This window comes from Lutra lutra, chromosome 9 (genome assembly GCF_902655055.1).
Source record: "Lutra lutra chromosome 9, mLutLut1.2, whole genome shotgun sequence".
Lineage (NCBI taxonomy): Eukaryota > Metazoa > Chordata > Mammalia > Carnivora > Mustelidae > Lutra > Lutra lutra.
In genome coordinates this window covers 98,205,579-98,225,719 of record NC_062286.1, presented here as the reverse complement: position 1 = coordinate 98,225,719, position 20,141 = coordinate 98,205,579, and the positions used below count along the sequence as shown (strand labels likewise).

At 46.4% G+C, this 20,141-nt stretch overlaps 2 pseudogenes; both read right to left on the bottom strand.

Annotated features, from left to right (window-relative positions):
* Positions 1-1,205: 1,205 nt before the first annotated feature.
* On the bottom strand, positions 1,206-2,686 carry LOC125108353 (ral guanine nucleotide dissociation stimulator-like; annotated as a pseudogene).
* Positions 2,687-5,692: 3,006 nt separating this feature from the next.
* Positions 5,693-7,984, bottom strand: LOC125109863 (ral guanine nucleotide dissociation stimulator-like; annotated as a pseudogene).
* Positions 7,985-20,141: the final 12,157 nt, after the last annotated feature.

Sequence of the window (20,141 nt, the reverse complement as noted above, 5' to 3'; positions counted from 1 at the left end):
TTTCCCATGACTGCCTCCTTCCAGCCCCTGGCAAGCAGCATTCTAGTTTCTGTCTTTAGGAATCTACTTTAGGTAGGTACTAAGAGTGAAGTCATTGCTGCCTTCAAAAGGACTGCTTAAGGAAATGCAGGAGTGCTGGAAATCCTAGCTCCTATGTCAACATAGATGTGAATGGAACCAGGCCCAGCTGTAGCCTGAAAGGTACACCTCCCCCATTTTTTCCTCACACCCAAAAGAAGCAGGGAAAGGAATCCAGAGACCATGAATAAAGATCCCAGGAGGATTCCAGACTTGGTAAAGGGTGTACCTGGAGAGCCTAGAGGGAGCCTGAGGACGGAAAGTCCTGCCTGCCCTTCGTCCATTTACAAATGATCTTCCTCTAGCTTTGTCCCTTCCGCAGGCAGGGACAGGATAGGATCTCTTTACATGTTCTTCCCCACTTAGTGCTGATGCAATTCCAGAGACTGAACTAGAAATGGCCAGTTCTAAATACTGGGTCCACTGGGTGTGGTACAAAAACAATGAATACTGTTATGCTGAAAATAAATTTTAAAAAATGATTAAAAATAATACTGGGTCCAAGCAAACACAAACCCCAAGACAAAAACAAAAACAAACACCCCATGTCACAAAGGAAGTACGGCATAGTTCTCCTTGCTTTAGAGTGGAGAAAGGCAGCACCTTTCCTGGGAAGGACATAGTTCTGGAGAGTGTAAAGAACTATTAAAGCCTCGCCAGTTCAGTGCTTGTTGCTGCTGTTCCTGGGAAAGGACCTGCCACCTCTCCATCTCAGGAGTCCTGAGGACTGTCTCTGCTGTTTGTCCCAATTCCTTATACTGAAATGAACCTGTCCTCTGGGAAAGGGGATTTGGGGGTGCCACTGGTAGCTAGTGAGGAGGGCTGGCTCTTCTCCTTCCTCCCACATAGAATAGCTGATGACATTAAGATTTCTTAGCTCAGGAATGAATAGGACAGTTTGTGCATCTTCTCCATTACTGTAGGAAGTAAAAGAACCAAACCACACTTCTGAGCTAGAAGAGGAAAAATAAGGTCTTTAATATAATACTATTTTAACCTATGAAAAACTGTGTAATACTATTAACTACTGTCCTCCCAAATAAGGAAATAAGTGAGAGGAAGAGGTGTTGAGCAGATGGGGTGCACAGACCACTACTACCCCAGGTGCTGAGGGGTCTCAGCCCTGATGGTGGCTGTGGCCAGTTCTCCTGGTGCTGGAGTTCTGCTGGCAGCTAGGACCGCGGCTCCAGCTGACAGGACAGGATGTAGCTAGGGACAGAGGAACACCTGTGAGTTGACCAGCAACTTCACTACAGGAGTCCCTTCCTGGGTTTACCCACATCTGGAGTCTGGCACCCCAGCAACAAGGCCTGAGGCTGCCCAGGGAGCCATAGAAAAAGGATCCCTGGAGGGGCTAGCAGGAAGAGTCCACCCCGACACTCACCCACCTCCTGCTGGGCCTCACCTCTCATTTTCACTGAGCCGCTCCACAGATGGGAACCAGGCCCTGAATGGATGCTGGGGCTCTAGGGTGTAATTCTCTGCAGCCACCTGGAGCAGCATGATGTCTGTGAGGACTCTGTATTCCTCAGCTGAGAGAAAAGCATGGGATGCAAGCAGAGCCTGGGTGGGGAACCTGCAGGGCCTGGTGAGGGCTGAGCAGCAGGACAGGGGACCCACCCTGGGTCTTGGCACAAATGGCCGCACTCCTGCCTGCAATTCATCCAAGCCAACCTGTTCTCAGAGTCAAGTAGATGTCGCCCCTCCTCTGGGAAGTTCTCCTTGATGCCTTTCCTCTAACCCTACTGACTAGATGTGTCTTCTACTTCTTTCTTAGTAACGAATCCAAGTAAACATGAGATGGAGGGGATGAAGCCAAGGAATGTTCTTCACAGGGACATCTCTGATTCCCACTGCATCCCTTTCCCTAAATGAAGTTTCACATATGCTCACCTTATTCTATTTTTGGTGGTTGATCTCATTCCACTGGAAAGCAACCAAAGTCTCTCAGAAAGGCCCCTGATTATTACTTGCACCTTACAGCCACCCTTTCTTATGCTGTGCTTAGGTCAGGACACATGAGGGGGCCGCTGAGACGCAGACAATGGGACTGGGGTCTAGGCAAGGCCCTGGGTTCCAGAGAAAGGAGGATGTGGGGCTGATGAACTAGCTCCAGGTTGGGACCCTGCAGCACAACCCTTGTGATGACATAAGGGGGCAGCCAAAGCTTCAGGCTGGCAGGCGCTGCTGGGCTACTGAAGTGTTGCTGATGTGCAGGGTCCTGACTTCACTCGTCCCACACAGGCAAGATTCGAGGGAGAACCTGTGGACCATTCAGACAGACCTCATGCAGCTTGCCTTCAGGAAACTCTGCTTCTTCACCAGTCTTAGGCTCCAGTCTAGGTGCAGCCTCCCTTCACTCAGCACTGAAATGGGCAAGAGACCCCAGCTCACAGGGGTGGCTGTGAGGCTGTCATGAGAGGAGTTTTGCCAAGTACAGAGAGCTCAGGGCTCAGTATGGAGGGTCTCTGCTCCCGAACGCCAGTACTCTGATCGCTCCTCCACAATGCTGAGGCTCACCCACCTCTATACAGTCCTCCATCACAGTATCCCACATCACCAGGTCAGTGAGGAAAGTGCCAAGGTAGGGGATGACACTCTGTGTCATCATGGGTAGGATTGGGGTGAGTCCCTGCACTCTGGTGCCACAGGGACTCTCTCCTGAAAAGGCTTCAGCCTCTTGGCCCACTGCAGCATCCCACATGGAGAAGAGGGCTAGGACCATTAGTAACTTCCCATCAATTCCCTTTCCCCTCACTGTCCCAGAAATCAGACTCCTCCTGATCATCTCCAGCTCAGGCTTGGTGGAAATCATAGGGTATGGAGCCCTGGGCCCCTCCATGCCCACAAGTGCATTTTGTATCCAGTTTTCTAGACCCTCCTCCTAGTCACTTGGAAATAAGAAATGTAGGAAATGTGGCAATAGGAGATTGAGCTGGAGACTCAAGTCCCACCTATATGATTTGGAGGCCTCCAGCCCTCAGGGCGGAGCCCCTCTCCTCTGACCTTGGAGGCCCTGTACCTCAGGCACACTCACCTTCTTTGTCAGCCTCTTCTGGGCTCTCTGCAGGTGCCTCACTAGGGTGGCAAATTTATTAGAGAGGTACTCCTGTAGGGCCAAGGACAAGTTCCTTGAGAGCAGAATACCCTCCGTCCACTTGCTCCCACTGTCTTTGACATCAGACCTTCCAGACACTAGACATCTGACCTAAGTCTGCTGATATCAATGCTCCATTATCCTGAAGCATGCCTTGAGCCCTTCTAGAACAATCTCAGCTACCACATTCAGTCCATGTGTCATCTTGAGCTTATACCCTGGCCTCCCTGAGCCTGTTTTCTCATTGGGAAAAGTGAGAACTTCACTTACCTCCCATGGTCTCTTGAGGACTCAGGATCCAATGACTCATCATGATTGTAGCTCTCAACCCATCCCAACCCCATCACTGAGCAGGGGCCTGTCCTCTGGGCTGTCAGGGTTTCTACAGGACCTCTTGTGGACCAGCTATGGACATAGACAGGAAATCTATCCTAGGGAGTCTGGATGGGTCTCACCCCCAAGAGAATCTTAAGCCCAGGCTGTAGGCATATTCATGCCAAAGGCTTCCCCACTCCCAGGAATGCTTCAGGCCATTCATTCCCTACTCCATTCACACAGGACTATTTTCCCTTACAGCACTCCTCTCTTTCTAGACCTACACCTTCTATGCTACATTGATGAGTAGTTTCCTACACTGTGAGTCGTCTTGAGCACACAGCTTTTTAACAATTTGAAAGCTCTTCCTGAATAGAGGGAAAGAAGGTAGGATCAGTGTAGGAGTAATGGGGCAGGGGAGTACGAGGCCCTTTTCCTTGAGAACGCCTACGTGTTAAACTGCCTGGATGAGGGTTTTTCTGGGCTTCTCTGAGCACTAAGCTCTTTGTAGGGCATGGAGGGAGTTCTCATAGGGGTCATCCGGGGCCTCCCTTCCCAGATTAATTGAGTAGGTCTGTTTGTGGGGGGTTGATTTCCCATGGGCTGGGAGTTCAGTGGCTGTCAAGTAAACACGTGAAAATATTGAATTCAGCTCAGCTCAGGGTGGAACATTGAGGAAAACTGATTTCTAAAGCAGGAGCTTTAGGTGCCCAGGCTCGGGTACTTTGGTCAGTGTTTGCTGCCTCCCTGGAGGTCCAAGCTGACTGAGGGAGAAAAGGACAGGCCTATGGGAGATCCCTCCTCCATCCTGGTCCCTCCATTGGGAGAAGTCTCCTCACTGGGAAACTCTCGCATGTCCTCTTCAGGTGGTGTATGGAGTAACTCTGCAGACCTGAGAGGATGGGATGCAGGGAGTAGTTGTTCCCCAGGATCTGACAGACCTGAGGGAGGGAAGAGAAGAAGCTGTCAGGGGGAGAGCAGGAGCCGCATCTGCTCTAGAGCTTCAGTCTCCCCTCAGTTTACAGGTTCCCTCCTGGATGAAGCACATGTCCAGGGACCTGCAGGAGGACACAGATAAGCCCTAAAGAGTAACACTACTGGGGAGAGGGAGGATTTTCCCTCACTCCAAAAAGAAGTCACAAAGGAACTGAGAATTCCAACATTGGACCATGCAAGTTAAGTTCAGCCTGCCCCTGGGAGGAAAAGTCTCAGAACCGCATGGTCCCTAGATCTTAGACCAGGGACTTCAACCCTGAGAAGTGATAAAGACAGAAGAGCTGTTCCCGAGGATGGGTTGAGACCCAACTCAGCTGGGTCTCTCATAGCATACCGTGCCCCCTTGATCCAGTGCACCATGACCACAGCCCTGTCCTGGGCTGTCATGCTTGGGTTACCAAGGCAAGTGGTGATAATGCAGCTGGCCACTCCATTGAATTGGGCGATGGTGGCCCAGACTGTGAATGCCAGGTGCTCATTTCCAGGCTTGTTCCTCCTGGACCAGATGGAGCCCAGGCACTGATGGGGTAGCACCTTCTTGAATAGCTCCTAGAGGATTGGGGGAGGTTTGTTTACCTACACACATGTTCGCACATGCAAGACTCATGTCCTAGGTAGGGGTCACAGGTCAGAGCTGGAGCTCAGGAAGCTGGGAATGTGGCCTGAGTCTGTTCAGACAGCCTGGATTTCATTGCGTTCTTTTTCTCTGAGGGAACCCAGTACAAGATGACCCAGGAGCAAATAGATCCAAGGGAAGGAAGGAGAGCATGTGCACCCTGATCATCCCAGCTCCAGGTGGCAGTTCCAGGTGGTGCTCCCAAAGGCGGCATCTTCTGCAAATGTTCATCCCTGTGATCCCTCTCTCCTTTCAGTTGCACATTCTCACATGGTGCCTGCAACCACAGGTTTTTCTGTCTGCCCTGTCCTTAAGGTCACGTCAGATGCCTATTACATGTTGAAGGTGCTCAGCCTCCAAGGCAGGAGGGTGGGAGACCCATGGACTTGACTACATACAGGGAGCTCCCTCCTCCACCTGAGAGACCAGAGCCTGCCCATTTTTCTATCTGTTCTGGCTCATTTCATCGGCATGGTATCTCTGCCTCAGTCCTTATCAGTGTCTATCTCCACAGTCTGCAGCTGGACGGTGAAAACTCAAGTCTAAGGAACCTTATGGGTTTCCATGGTTGGTCAGGGGTGCAGCTGAGATCAGGCCCCATACATAGGAGTCCACATAGGAAAGGCACGTATAGGGCAGCTAGGAGCAGAGAAAAGCTGGCCCTGTCCCACCCTGAGAGCCCAGTTGCTCACCGCATCCATGTATGTCAGCTGCTCTGCCACCAGCTTGGGAGGGAAGTCCAGGAGGGCAGGCTTCTCCTCATTCAGCTTCACCCCACCTTCATGGGGTGGCAGGATGTCTCTGGGGCTGGAGTGAGCTAGGTGTCTATTTGCAGAGCTGGGCTAAAAATTCCCAGGCAAGCTGATGGTCCAACTGTCTGTGGCTCAGCACCCAGCTCCCATACACAACATAGAAGCCCCTGTTCCAGGTCTGGAACAGCTGATGGAGGGAAGGCTGGCTCTGTCACTGGAGGTGATGGTTGAAACAGAGCCCTGGTTGCCTCTAGTTCCATGGGAGGCCCTTTGGCTGGCTCTGCCACTGGATGGAGTCCTGGAGCTGACACTGGGGTGGGCTCATCTACATCACTGACTTTCCATGTGCTTTTTCCAAAAAAGGATAGATCCCATGGCCTTTCAGGGAGTACTCAGCCCATAAACCACATCCCAGATTGCCTTCCCAGCTAGCAATGCCCCTTACCCTCCACCTCAGCCTCCATGAGCTGCAGAAGTTCCCGCTACATCAAGGAGAATGCGAGCATGGTTCTTCAGGTCTCAGTCATGCCACTTCAGATACACATAGACCCCTTTACCTCAAAATAGCCACTGTGCAGGGCCTGCCAGATATCGTGCAATGTCTGGCCAGGCCAGGTACTCAAGATGGGACACAGGGTGCTGGGAGAGTCATATGTCAGAGTCAGAGGCCTGGCCTTTCATTCCACATGCTATTCCCACAGAACAATTCTTTCTGTGTGAGTCCCTCAGAATGGCTCCTGCCACTTCCCACCCCTCCAGAGCTGTCCTTGCCATGGAAGGCCTGGTCATCCAGAAAACCTGTAGGAGTCTGGTTTTTCCACGTAGGCTCTCCTCTTCATGGCCATGGGTCTAGTCTACCTCATTCTCCACGCTGACCGGTATCAGGGCTTAGGTTGGAGGCCAACTGCTGGGTGATCTGCTCACCACACCTTTTGTTCTTGGCCCCACTTGTGGTGGTCAGCAGAGGTGGATATGGAGAGTGGCAGGCAGAACAAGAATGGACCCTCCAAGGGATGGGTGTTTTAGGTACCAACTCAGCCCAGACTGTGCTGTGCTTCTCAGAGAGCTTGGCACCCCCACCTCAGCTCACCTTGACTCATTGGCTTGTTCACGGGAAGCTGCCCAATTAAGCCCTCCCATGGAAATCAAGAGATCTGGGAGATCCATGGTTCTGAAAGTCCCTTTCCAGCAACCACCCCAGTAGTTTCTGTCCTGTGGAGGCAGTAGGCCCTCCTTCTGGACCCAAATTCTTATCCTGTTGTTACTTGATCTTAGAGTTCATCCTCATGGACCAGTTGAGAGGGATGCATTCCTCCCTAGAGCAGGCCACAAAGATGTCCCATCTGACGTACTCTAGTCACGCATGGTTAGGTTGTGTAGAGTGTCTATCTGACCCTCAGACTAGAATTGAGACCCCAACATTGTCTCTACTTTGTCCATTCAGGTGTCTTAGTGACTGGAAAGTGCCTGAATTCCTAGGTGCTTGATATACATTATTGAATGAAAGAATCCCAACCAAGACTTTCCAAATACTGAGTGGCCCTTGGGCCGTTCTGCCTCTCCTGAGTGTCCCCGTAATCTGGTCACATAAAGGACAACCACCAAGACCAGCTAGATGGCACCTCAGACGTCCTTTGCAAATAGGAAAACTGTCTGCTTTCCATTTCCTTTACATAAAGCCAGAGGGTCACAGGCCTGTGAGGGCTGAGCTTGAGAGCATCTTCCCTAGAGAGAGAACTATTGGCCATGAAGAGGCCCAGCATGTCCAGCAGCCCTTTCTACAAAGCTAGGCACCAGAGAAGCGCGTGCCATATTTCCTCCCATGATTTCCTACAGTAGCCCTACGAGGTTCATTCTCTTACCACCCCCACATTCAGAAAAGGAAAGTGAAGATCAGAGAGGGGCAGAGACATTCACAAGGCATAAAACTAGTAGATGGGAGGCTCCCTCCTGTGCTTTGCATGGGGTGGGCACTCACCTATTGATCTGCTGGGCTAGGACCTCCTGGGCTGAGGGTAACATTTGGTAGGTGCAGAACATGGTTGTGACGTTCGAGATGCTTCTATCCGGGAAGGATAGTACCAGGGAGTGTGCAAAATTCTGCACTGTGCCGCCTTTGAGCGTCAGCATTTTGCAGGACTCATCCAGGTACAGGGAAGATTCCTTTTCCATCAGGTAGACCAGGCAGGAGGGGCAATGTAGTCAGCTTCAACACTATGCACCCCAGGAAGAGCAGGGTCTGCAGCTCAGACCGCATCCTCCCATTGCTTTAGGAACTTGTGCAAGAGAAGGGACGTGAGGGGTGCCTGGGTGGCTCAGTGGGTTAAGCCGCTTCCTTCGGCTCAGGTCATGATCTCGGAGTCCCGCATCGGGCTCTCTGCTCAGCAGGGAGCCTGCTTCCTCCTGTCTCTCTGCCTGCCTCTCTGCCTGCTTGTGATCTCTCTCTGTCAAATAAATAAATAAAATCTTAAAAAAAAAAAAAAAGAGAGAGAAGGGATGTGAGTGCCGACCCAGAAAAAGGCTCTAATCTAGGCTGAGAAGTGCAAAAAGGTTTTAGGCTTGAAAAGGACAATCTAGCCTTAAATGTCCTGGTGACTTCAACACGTTCTGTTAGCTGAGTAACAACAGCATTTCTCAGCATTTCTCTCTCTTCATAGCCTGTATGAAAAGCTGTGTGCCTTAAGAGTCATGAGTAAACATCCTTACTGTAGAGAGGAGAAAAGAAAGGCTTAGAATCACCAATGCTGCTCAAGATCTGTGCTGTGCCTGAGAACTGCCAAAGAGCATGGGCTACATGGCATTTCCCCTATGCTGATGAGGCATGGTCTATTCCTGACTTGGGGAGAAAGGTTCAGGGGAAAACCACCTTTCTTGGCAGACCCCAAGGCAGCCAGTTGTTTGTAGTCTGAGTTCTGGCCATGCCCTGATCATCTCTGGGTCCTGAGACCGGACATAAATCTGGACCCATTCTCACTTCATACCAGCTTTGGATGTTGTCGGTGGCCTGAGGCCCCTGCTGCTTATTAAGGGAGATGGAGGAGCTAACCCCTTGCAGCAACTCACAAAGAAGTCCCAGGTGGAGCTCTGAAAAGGCAAAGCCAGCAACCCAGGCCAGGAGGTATCTGAGGCCTTCCACCCAACCTGTGGTTCTATGTTCTGGCAGATCATAGAATATATCATAGCAATTCAGAATGCCTGTTAGGACACTTAAGGTGTTCATTCCTTGCAGCATTGCTGAAATGGCAACAAAATTGAATCATGTCAAGTTCCACCAGCCTTGAAAGGCTGAATCACTGTGGCAGATGAGCTCCTTTATGGAGGACTCTAAAGACATGTAAGGACACAGCATGTGACCTGGTGGACCTACAATGATTTGATATATTCTGAGAGAAGATACATTATAGGAAAACCTATAGAATGGCTTCCTCACACTGTCCCTTTTTTAGGTTCAATCACCCTATTTAGTGTGAGGATTTAGAAGGGCTTGGACAAGTTCTCCAAGGACAGTGGAGCTGGGCTCTCCACAAGATAGCTGCAGTGAGTAGGGAGAACCATAAAAAAAAAAAAAAAAAACAGTAGTAAAAGGAAAAAGTACTCATGTTTCATGAAAAGCCATGCAAAAGCAAATGAAAGAAAGAACTCCCCTCCAAACCATGGAAGGCATTCACTCTATTCTCTTCCAGTTCCACATAGGTGAAGAGTAGTCTTCCCACCTTAGCCCATCGCTTGTGGCAGACGTGGGGATGTTCAGGTTACTTTGTGGTTGGACCTGTGGTCAGGTCAATAGAAACAAACAAAACAAACACACTCAAATAGAAACACTATGGGAAGGCCCCAGTAATGTCCCCATACACCTGGGGGACCTGGGTGTGATGAACATCTTCCCATTCTCACCTCAGAGTAGCACTGATCCTGGGTGGCCAGGGACACCTGACAATTGTCCAAGGAGTGGTGAAATTGAAGTCACAGACCAGCTCATCCAAGATCTCCTGGGTGCGGCTCTGAATATTCAGTGCCCATATCTTCAGGACCAAGAGACATTAGTGTCCTCCCGAGACATTGCCACAAGGGGACACCCCCATTAAAAATTGTGTCCTCCACTTCAGGCTAAGAGGAGCAGCTGAAAAGGCTTCAGGCAAGGAGGTAACCAGAGGAAACTCTAAGGCTCATGACTACCATACGGGGAGTTGAGCTTGGTCTCTGTACTCAACAACTTCTTTTTTTTTTTTTTTAATTCCCTATGCAGTTTTATTCTTTCTTTTTTTGCTTTTTTTTTAAATATACATATATTTTTATCCCCAGGCGTACAGGTCTGTGAATTGCCAGGTTTACACACTTCACAGCACTCACCTTAGCACATACCCTCCCCAATGTCCATAACCCCTCTCTGAAACCACCCTCCCCCCAGCAACCCTCAGTTTGTTTTGTGAGATTAAGAGTCACTTATGGTTTATCTCCCTCCCAATCCCATCTTGTTTCATTTATTCTTCTCCTACCCCTTTAACACCCCATGTTGCCTCTCCACTTCCTCATATCAGGGAGATCATATGATAGTTGTCTTTCTCCGATTGACTTATTTCGCTAAGCATGATACCCTCTAGTTCCATCCACGTCGTCGCAAATGGCAAGATTTCATTTCTTTTGATGGCTGCATAGTATTCCATTGTGTTTATATACCACCTCTTCTTTATCCATTCGTCTGTTGATGGACATCTAGGTTCTTTCCATAGTTTGGCTATTGTAGACATTGCTGCTATAAACATTCGGGTGCACGTGCCACTTCGGATCACTACGTTCATATCTTTAGGGTAAATACCCAGCAGTGCAATTGCTGGGTCATAGGGTAGTTCTATTTTCAACATTTTGAGGAACCTCCATGCTGTTTTCCAGAGTGGTTGCACCAGCTTGCATTCCCACCAACAGTGTAGGAGGGTTCCCCTTTCTCTGCATCCTCGCCAGCATCTGTCATTTCCTGACTCGTTAATTTTAGCCATTCTGACTGGTGTGAGGTGATATCTCATTGTGGTTTTGATTTGTATTTCCCCGATGCTGAGTGATATGGGGCACGTTTTCATGTGTCTGTTGGCCATCTGGATGTCTTCTTTGCAGAAATGTCTGTTCATGTCCTCTGCCCATTTCTTGATTGGATTATTTGTTCTTTGGGTGTTGAGTTCTTTATAGATTTTCGACACTAGCCCTTTATCTGATATGTCATTTGCAAATATCTTCTCCCATTCTGTCAGCTGTCTTTTGGTTTTGTTCACTGTTTCCTTTGCTGTGCAAAAGCTTTTGATCTTGATAAAATCCCAATAGTTCATTTTTGCCCTTGCTTCCCTTGCCTTTGGTGATGTTCCTAGGAAGATGTTGCTGTGGCTGAGGTCGAAGAGGTTGCTGCCTGTGTTCTCCTCAAGGATTTTGATGGATTCCTTTCTCACATTGAGATCCTTCATCCATTTTGAGTCTATTTTCGTGTGTGGTGTAAGGAAATGATCCAATTTCATTTTTCTGCATGTGGCTGTCCAATTTTCCCAGCACCATTTATTGAAGAGGCTGTCTTTTTTGCATTGGACATTCTTTCCTGCTTTGTCGAAGATGAGTTGACCATAGAGTTGAGGGTCCATTTCTGGGCTCTCTATTCTGTTCCATTGATCTATGTGTCTGTTTTTGTGCCAGTACCATGCTGTCTTGATGATGACAGCTTTGTAATAGAGCTTGAAGTCCGGAATTGTGATGCCACCAACTTTGGCTTTCTTTTTCAATATTCCTTTGGCTATTCGAGGTCTTTTCTGGTTCCATATGAATTTTAGGATTATTTGTTCCATTTCTTTGAAAAAAATGGATGGTACTTTGATAGGAATTGCATTAAATGTGTAGATTGCTTTAGGTAGCATAGACATTTTCACAATATTTATTCTTCCAATCCAGGAGCATGGAACATGTTTCCATTTCTTTGTGTCTTCCTCAATTTCTTTCATGAGTACTTTATAGTTTTATGAGTATAGATTCTTAGCCTCTTTGGTTAGGTTTATTCCTAGGTATCTTATAATTTTGGGTGCAATTGTAAATGGGATGGACTCCTTAATTTCTCTTTCTTCTGTCTTGTTGTTGGTGTAGAGAAATGCAACTGATTTCTGTGCATTGATCTTATATCCTGACACTTGACTGAATTCCTGTACAAGTTCTAGCAGTTTTGGAGTGGAGTCTTTTGGGTTTTCCACATATAGTATCATGTCACCTGCGAAGAGTGATAGTTTGACTTCTTCTTTGCTGATTTGGATGCCTTTAATTTCCTTTTGTTGTCTGATTGCTGAGGCTAGGACTTCTAGTACTATGTTGAATAGCAGTGGTGATAACGGACATCCCTGCCGTGTTCCTGACCATAGCGGAAAAGCTTTCAGTTTTTCTCCATTGAGAATATTTGCGGTGGGTTTTTCATAGATGGCTTTGATAATATTGAGGTATGTGCCGTCTATCCCTACACTTTGAAGAGTTTTGATCAGGAAGGGATGCTGTTCTTTGTCAAATGCTTTTTCAGCATCTATGGAGAGTATCATATGGTTCTTGTTCTTTCTTTTATTGATGTGTTGTATCACATTGATTGATTTGCGGATGTTGAACCAACCTTGCAGCCCTGGAATAAATCCCACTTGGTTGTGGTGAATAATCCTTTTAATGTACTGTTGAATCCTATTGGCTAGTATTTTGGTGAGAATTTTTGCATCTGTGTTCTTCAAGGATATTGGTGTGTAGTTCTCTTTCTTGATGGGATCCTTGTCTGGTTTTGGGATCAAGGTGATGCTGGCCTCATAAAATGAGTTTGGAAGTTTTCCTTCCATTTCTATTTTTTGGAACGGTTTCAGGAGAATAGGAATTGGTTCTTCTTTAAATGTTTCGTAGAATTCCCCTGGGAAGCTGTCTGGCCCTGGGCTTTTGTTTGTTTGGAGATTTTTGATGACTGTTTCAATCTCCTTACTGGTTATGGGTCTGTTCAGGCTTTCTATTTCTTCCTGGTTCAGTTGTGGTAGTTTATAGGTCTCTAGGAATGCATCCATTTCTTCCAGATTGTCAAATTTGTTGGCGTAGAGTTGCTCATAATATGTTCTTATAATTGTCTGTATTTCTTTGGTGTTCGTTGTGATCTCTCCTCTTTCATTCATGATTTTATTTATTTGGGTCCTTTCTCTTTTCTTTTGGATAAGTCTGGCCAGGGGTTTATCAATCTTATTAATTCTTTCAAAGAACCAGCTCCTAGTTTCGTTGATTTGTTCTATTGTTTTTTTGGTTTCTATTTCATTGATTTCTGCTCTGATCTTTATGATTTCTCTTCTCCTGCTGGGTTTGGGGTTTCTTTCTTGTTCGTTCTCCAGCTCCTTTAGGTGTAGGGTTAGGTTGTGTACCTGAGACCTTTCTTGTTTCTTGAGAAAGGCTTGTACCGCTATATATTTTCCTCTCAGGACTGCCTTTGTTCTGTCCCACAGATTCTGAACCGTTGTGTTTTCATTATCATTTGTTTCCATGAATTTCTTCAATTCTTCTTTAATTTCCTGGTTGACCCATTCATTCTTTAGAAGGATGCTGTTTAGTCTCCATGTATTTGGGTTCTTTCCAAATTTCCTCTTGTGATTGAGTTCTAGCTTCAGAGCATTGTGGTCTGAAAATATGCAGGGAATGATTCCAATCTTTTGATAATGTTTGAGACCTGATTTAGGACCGAGAATGTGATCTATTCTGGAGAATGTTCCATGTGCACTAGAGAAGAATGTGTATTCTGTTGCTTTGGGATGACATGTTCTGAATATATCTGTGATGTCCATCTGGTCCAGTGTGTCATTTAAGGCCTTTATTTCCTTATTGATCTTTTGCTTGGATGATCTGTCCATTTCAGTGAGTGGAGTGTTAATGTCCCCTACTATTATTGTATTATTGTTGATGTGTTTCTTTGATTTTGTTATTAATTGGTTTACATAGTTGGCCGCTCCCACGTTAGGGGCCTAGATATTTAAAATTGTTAGATCTTCTTGTTGGGCAGATCCTTTGAGTATGATATAGTGTTCTTCCTCATCTCTTATTGTAGTCTTTGGCTAAAATCTAATTGATCTGATAGAAGGATTGCCACTCCTGCTTTCTTCTGATGTCCATTAGCATGGTAAATTGTTTTCCACCCCCTCACTTTAAATCTGGAGATGTTTTTAGGTCTAAAATGAGTTTTTTGTAGGCAACATATAGATGGGTTTTGTTTTTTTATCCATTCTGATACCCTGTGTCTTTTGATTGGGGGCATTTAACCCATTAACATTCAGGGTAACTATTGAGAGATATGAATTTAGTGCCATTGTATTGCCTGTAAGGTGACTGTTATTGTATATTGTCTCCGTTCCTTTCTGATCTACTACATTTAGGCTCTCTCTTTGCTTAGAGGACCCTTTCAATATTTCCTGTAGAGCTGGTTTGGTGTTTGCAAATTCTTTTAGTTTTTGTTTGTCCTGGAAGCTTTTTATCTCTCCTTCTATTTTCAATGATAGTCTAGCTGGATATAGTATTTTTGGCTGCATATTTTTCTCATTTAGTGCTCTGAATATATCGTGCCAGCTCTTTCTGGCCTGCCAGGTCTCTGTGGATAAGTCTGCTGCCAATCTAATATTTCTACCATTGTACGTTACAGACTTCTTTTCCCGGGCTGCTTTCAGGATCTTTTCTTTGTCATTAAGACTTGTAAATTTTGCTATTAGGTGACGGGTGTGGACCTCTTCTTATTGATTTTGAGGGGGGTTCTCTGAACCTCCTGGATTTTGATGCTTGTTCCCTTTGCCATATTGGGGAAATTCTCTCCAATAATTCTCTCCAATATACCTTCTGCTCCCCTCTCTCTTTCTTCTTCTTCTGGAATCCCAATTATTCTAATGTTGTTTCATCTTATGGTGTCACTGATCTCTCGAATTCTCCCCTCGTGGTCCAGTAGCTGTTTGTCTCTCTTTTGCTCAGCTTTATTCTCTGTCATTTGGTCTTCTATATCACTAATTCTTTCTTCTGTCCTATTTATCCTAGCACTGAGAGCCTCCATTTTTGATTGCACCTCATTAATAGCTTTTTTGATTTCAACTTGGTTAGATTTTAGTTCTTTTATTTCTCCAGGAAGGGCTTTTATATCTCCTGAGAGGGTTTCTTTAATATCTTCCATGCCTTTTTTGAGCCCGGCTAGAACCTTGAGAATCGTCATTCTGAACTCTAGATCTGACATATTATGAATGTCTGTATTGATTAGGTCCCTAGCCTTCAGTACTGCCTCTTGTTCTTTTTTTTTTTTTGTGGTGAATTTTTCCACCTTGTCATTTTGTCTATATAAGAGTATAGAAGGAGCAAGTAAAATACTAAAAGGTTGGCAAAGACCCCAGGAAAATACGCTTTAACCAAATCAGAAGAGATCCTAAATTGTGGGGGGGGAGAAAGGGGATAAAAAGTTCAGAAAATAAAAGGTTCAGATAAAATGTTCAGAAAAAAAAAGAAACAATTAAAAAAAGAAAACGAATAAAGAAAAAAATATAAAAAATATATATTAGATAATCTAGTTAAAACATGTTAAAAAACCAAAGGGTAAATTAAAAAAAAATTTAGCAGCCGAAGAAAAAAAATTGGAAAAGAAAAAAAATCTTGACTGCAAGTCTAAACAATCATGGGGAGAAAGCCATGAGTTCCGTGCTTTGCTTTCTCCTTCTCTGGAATTCCGCTGCTCTCCTTGGTATTGAACCTGCACTCCTTGGTAGGTGAACTTGGTCCTGGCTGGATTTCTTGTGGATCTTCTGGGGGAGGGGCCTGTTGTAGTGATTCTCAAGTGTCTTTGCCCCAGGCGGAATTGCACTGCCCTTACTAGGGGCTGGGCTGAGTAATCTGCTCGGGTTTGCTTTCAGGAGGTTTTGTTCCCTGAACGCTTTCCGTAGAGTTCCGGAGGATGGGAATGAAAATGGCAGCCTCCCAGTCTCTGGCCCAGAGGAGCCGAGAGCTCGGGGCCCCACTCCTCAGTGCACCCTCAGAGTATAGCGCCCAATCACTCCCGTCTCCCTGGCCTCTGGCCACGCTCCGAGCTGACTGAGCCTGCGACTGGTTCAATGTAACCCCGAGCTGAGAGCTCACTCCTCAGCTCTGTCTCTGTAGCCAGCTTGCCCGTTCTAATACCTGCAAGCTCTGTGACTCTCAGACAACCCAGATCCTTCTGTGACCCTGAGGGACCTGAGGCCACACTGACCCCACGTGGGCTTCACCCCGTTTTAGCCTCTGGAGTGATGTCCCTCAGTGGAACAGACTTTTAAAAGTCCTGATTTTGTGCTCCGTTGCTCCGCCTCTTGCCGGGAGCCGCCCCCCCCTCCCCCGTCTATCTTCCCGTCGCTTTGGATTCACTTCTCCGCCAGTCCTACCTTTCAGAAAGTGGTTGATTTTCTGTTTCTAGAATTGCTGTTCTTCTTTTCGATCTCCCATTGGATTTGTGGGTGTTTGCAATCTTTAGATAAGCTATCTAGCTGATCTCTTGCTACCTGAAGTAGTCTCAGCCTGCTACTTCTCTGCCATCTTGACTCCTCCCCCTGTACTCACCTTCTTATCCTGCCAGCTGTGACCTGGAGTATGAACCTGAAAGATGGGTCAGGCCTCCAACACCTGGCAGCTTGCTTCTGCCCAGGATGGGCATGTCCGTTATCCCCTGTCCCCACTTCTACACACACACACACACACACACACACACACACACACACACAGTGAGGGACAAGAGATGTGAGCCTGCTGATGTGGGATCAGAGTTGTTGCCAGCTCTCCAGTGGGCTAATTGGAGCTGCCTTGTGTTACCTGTTGGTATCTCTCCTGCCACATGACTAGAAGCTTTGGAAAAGTGGCTGAGCTGACGTCTACAATTACAATAACATCTCTTGCTCTGGGCTTTCTTGGGCCCAAACCTATGAATACAACAACAGAACATCTTCCCTTGAATGTCTCCACTCAAGTGAGCTGGAGAGCAGGTTGTCTTTTGAAAGTGGCTGCCTGGTTACAGAGTTCTAAGTTCAGTTGGGGCCTATCACAAAGGATGTGAGGTCACTCTTCCAAGATTCTAATACTGGGCCACTTCGTTCAGTCACACTTCTTCAGAGCCCCTTCTTTTCAGCTGACTATTTACCTTTCTTCCCCATGTCATCTCTGTGACTGTACACAACAAGCCAACAATGCCATAGGCTCAACTCTCTGGAAATGTAACTAGGTTCCAACCTTTTAGGAGACAGAGCAGAAGTCAGAGCTTTTTTCTGTTTCCTTTGCCAGTTCTGTGTCCTAAGTCATTGTGTGTCTCCCATAGTCCACACTTTCCCAACCTGCATCGTGGGGACCAGGCTAGAATCTATTTCCTTGGGACTCTTTGGGTATATGTGGAAGCTATTTATAATGTGTGTGGGATGGTATCGTGTGTTTCTGGGGGACCAATTGAAGGAGGAAGAATTACAAGAAGGGGTGGGACTTGGCCTGAAGGACCGCTCATAGGAGGCCTGCATTCCAGCCATGTAATGCTGGAAACGTCACTTTCCTTCTTGACCTCTTTATAATGTGGCACCATGATGGGTTGGAAATGCACAAAGATGCACACTTTGTCAACCTCTCTAGTGAGACTGTTCAGTTGTTTCCCATCTAGATTTAGAATGAGACCACTTTGCCTCATTTTGGTCTATGAGGAGAGCAGTCTTCACAATGGCTCCCAGGGATCATGACCTGTGGTATAGGCATTGCTCTGTAACTTCTAGGTGGTTAGAGACTAGCTTCTCAGCCATAGGGTACAGTCAATGTGATAAAATATGTGTAGAGTTTCTCTAGATGTCATACAAAGAGTTTCTCACTTCCTAGTTACCTTGCTCATGTTCCGCTTCTCCCTCTTTCCCTTTCTCTTCTCTAGCTCCGAACCAAAAAACAAGCACAGATGTTTTGAGCTGCCATCCATTGAGGCTCACAGGGCAGAGAACTGAAACAGTGCCAAGGGCCAAAGACACACAGGATCTCAGATTCTGAGTCCAAATGGCTTCCCGAATTATGGGAACTAAATTGGGGGATAAATTCTCTGGAAGTCTAGACTCAGTCACATCCCCAGGCACTGAGGTATCTTGAGGTTGGGGAAACACATCACACTGTGCCTACATTCTTCTTCCACAAAGCTGTGGGAAATTCAATACCTGCATTTGGAGATGCAGGGTATTAGGGCAATGCATTCACAGAGGAAAAAATAGATAGCTAACTGTTTCCCAGGTCTCAACCTCTCTTCCTGCCTTCCTCACTCCTCTCTCCTCTTCCCAGTTTCTCTCCAGCTATGCTGGATGCTTTTTTCCTCTCCTCTGGCCATACTGGCTTTTGGCAGTGAGGCTCCCAACAGAGGTCCCTTCTTCCTGACACACTGCACCCAGACTTGTGCAGGACTTGCTCCTTTTTTTTTTTTTTTTTTTTTTTTTATTCTCAGTGTTACCCTCAATGAAGTCTTTCGGTCCTTCCTGTCGACTGCCTCTGTAGCCTTCCTTCCTTTCGGAGCACACTTCATTTGTCATATAGAGCTCTTGTTCTTTTCTTTCACGTCTTTGTTTTGTGCTTTGGTCAATGTCTAGACTGTGGGCTCCCAAAGGCAAGGAACCCTAGGTATCTACAGTGGCATGCATGGGACCACCATGGTACGTGGTGTAGGGGAGTGCTTAAGTGTAGAGTTTGTGAATGAATAATTGAGAAGGTCTTGGAGCCCACCTCCCCTTTTAAGCACCTAGACTGCAGGGAGAAGTGGTACTCCAAGTTTCAAGCTGTTTCTTGGCAGGGGGACAACCACAATGGCATGGGCCTGGCTTTTCCTGCTTCAGTTCCTCCAGCAGATCTCCCTAGGTACCATGGACAGGGAAGCACCCTGCATCCTGTTCTCCAGCTCTCCTGGGACAGCCCAGGCAGGCAGACCAGCCAAGAAAGAGTTGCCTTTTCTCAGGGGCCCTCAAGGCACTGGCTTTCCAGAGCCACAGGAGCAGGATCTCTAGGCTCCAAGGGCAAAGGAAAGGACCTCAGAACCTACCATTTCCTTATTTTCTGTCCACTCCCATGGTGTCCTCTTTTAGATTCTAGCACCTTCACCTCAGCCAGAAGAGTGCTTCTGCACCCACCCCAGTATTTCCGAAGGACGACCCCAAATGTCTCATGGAGACTAGTCTTGTTGCTGGGCCCCGCATACAGTGTCCAGTGCTCTGGCATTTTCCAAGACAGCACAAACACATGAGAAACGGGTAGGAAAAAATGTACTCACCATGACTAATGATCAGAAAAATGCAATCAAGGGCATGATGAGATATCACATCACATCAGTTGGAATTTAGCTACCATAAAAAAGACAAGAGGTAACTAATGCTGCTGAGGATATGGAGAAAAGGGACCACCTGGGCAACATGGGTGGGAATGCACATTGGGACAGTCACTATGCAAAACTGTATGGATGTTCCTCGAAAAAATACAAATAGATGTACCATAGGATCCCACAGTTCCACGTCTGGGAACATGCCCATAGAAAACCAAGGAATGTGTTCAAGAAATACCTGCACCCACTGCCACATTCAAGAAGAATTATTTTCAACAGCCAAGACACTGAAAACACCAGTGCCCATTCATGGTGACTGGATAAATAAGTGTTTACCAATATAATGGGATATTAATCACCCATAAGGAAAGGAAATCCTGCTAAGCATGACAACAGTAGGGACTTTTAAAATGTTATGCCAAGTGAGATAAGTGAGACAGAGGAAGGCCTCCATCTATATGTCTATATGTAAAGGTATAGACATATAGATAAAGATAGGTAAAGACATATAGATACAGGAGCACTAGTTAGATATACAGAGATAGAGAGAGAGATGATAAAGATATATTTTTCCCTTCTACATGGAATCTGAAACAAAGAAGAAAACAGGAGTCATATGAATCCAGAGAAAGAGATCACATTGAAGGAACCAGAAGCAGAGGGCAGAGGGTGGGGCAAGGATGGAGTGAATGGTGAAAAGGTACAAACTTCCAGTTTTATGAGAAATAAGTAATAGAGTTGTAGTGTACAACCTGATGACTACCGTTCATACCGCTCTATGGTGTATTTGAGAGGTGTTAAAAGAAAACCAATTGGGAGCATTCTCATCACACAATGAAAAAGGTCCCCTTTCTTTTCTATTTCCTTTCTTTTTGTAACTCTAAGGGATGATGGCGGTGAACTCAACTTATTCTGGCAATCTTCTTAGGGTCTGTGAAAGTGAAATCA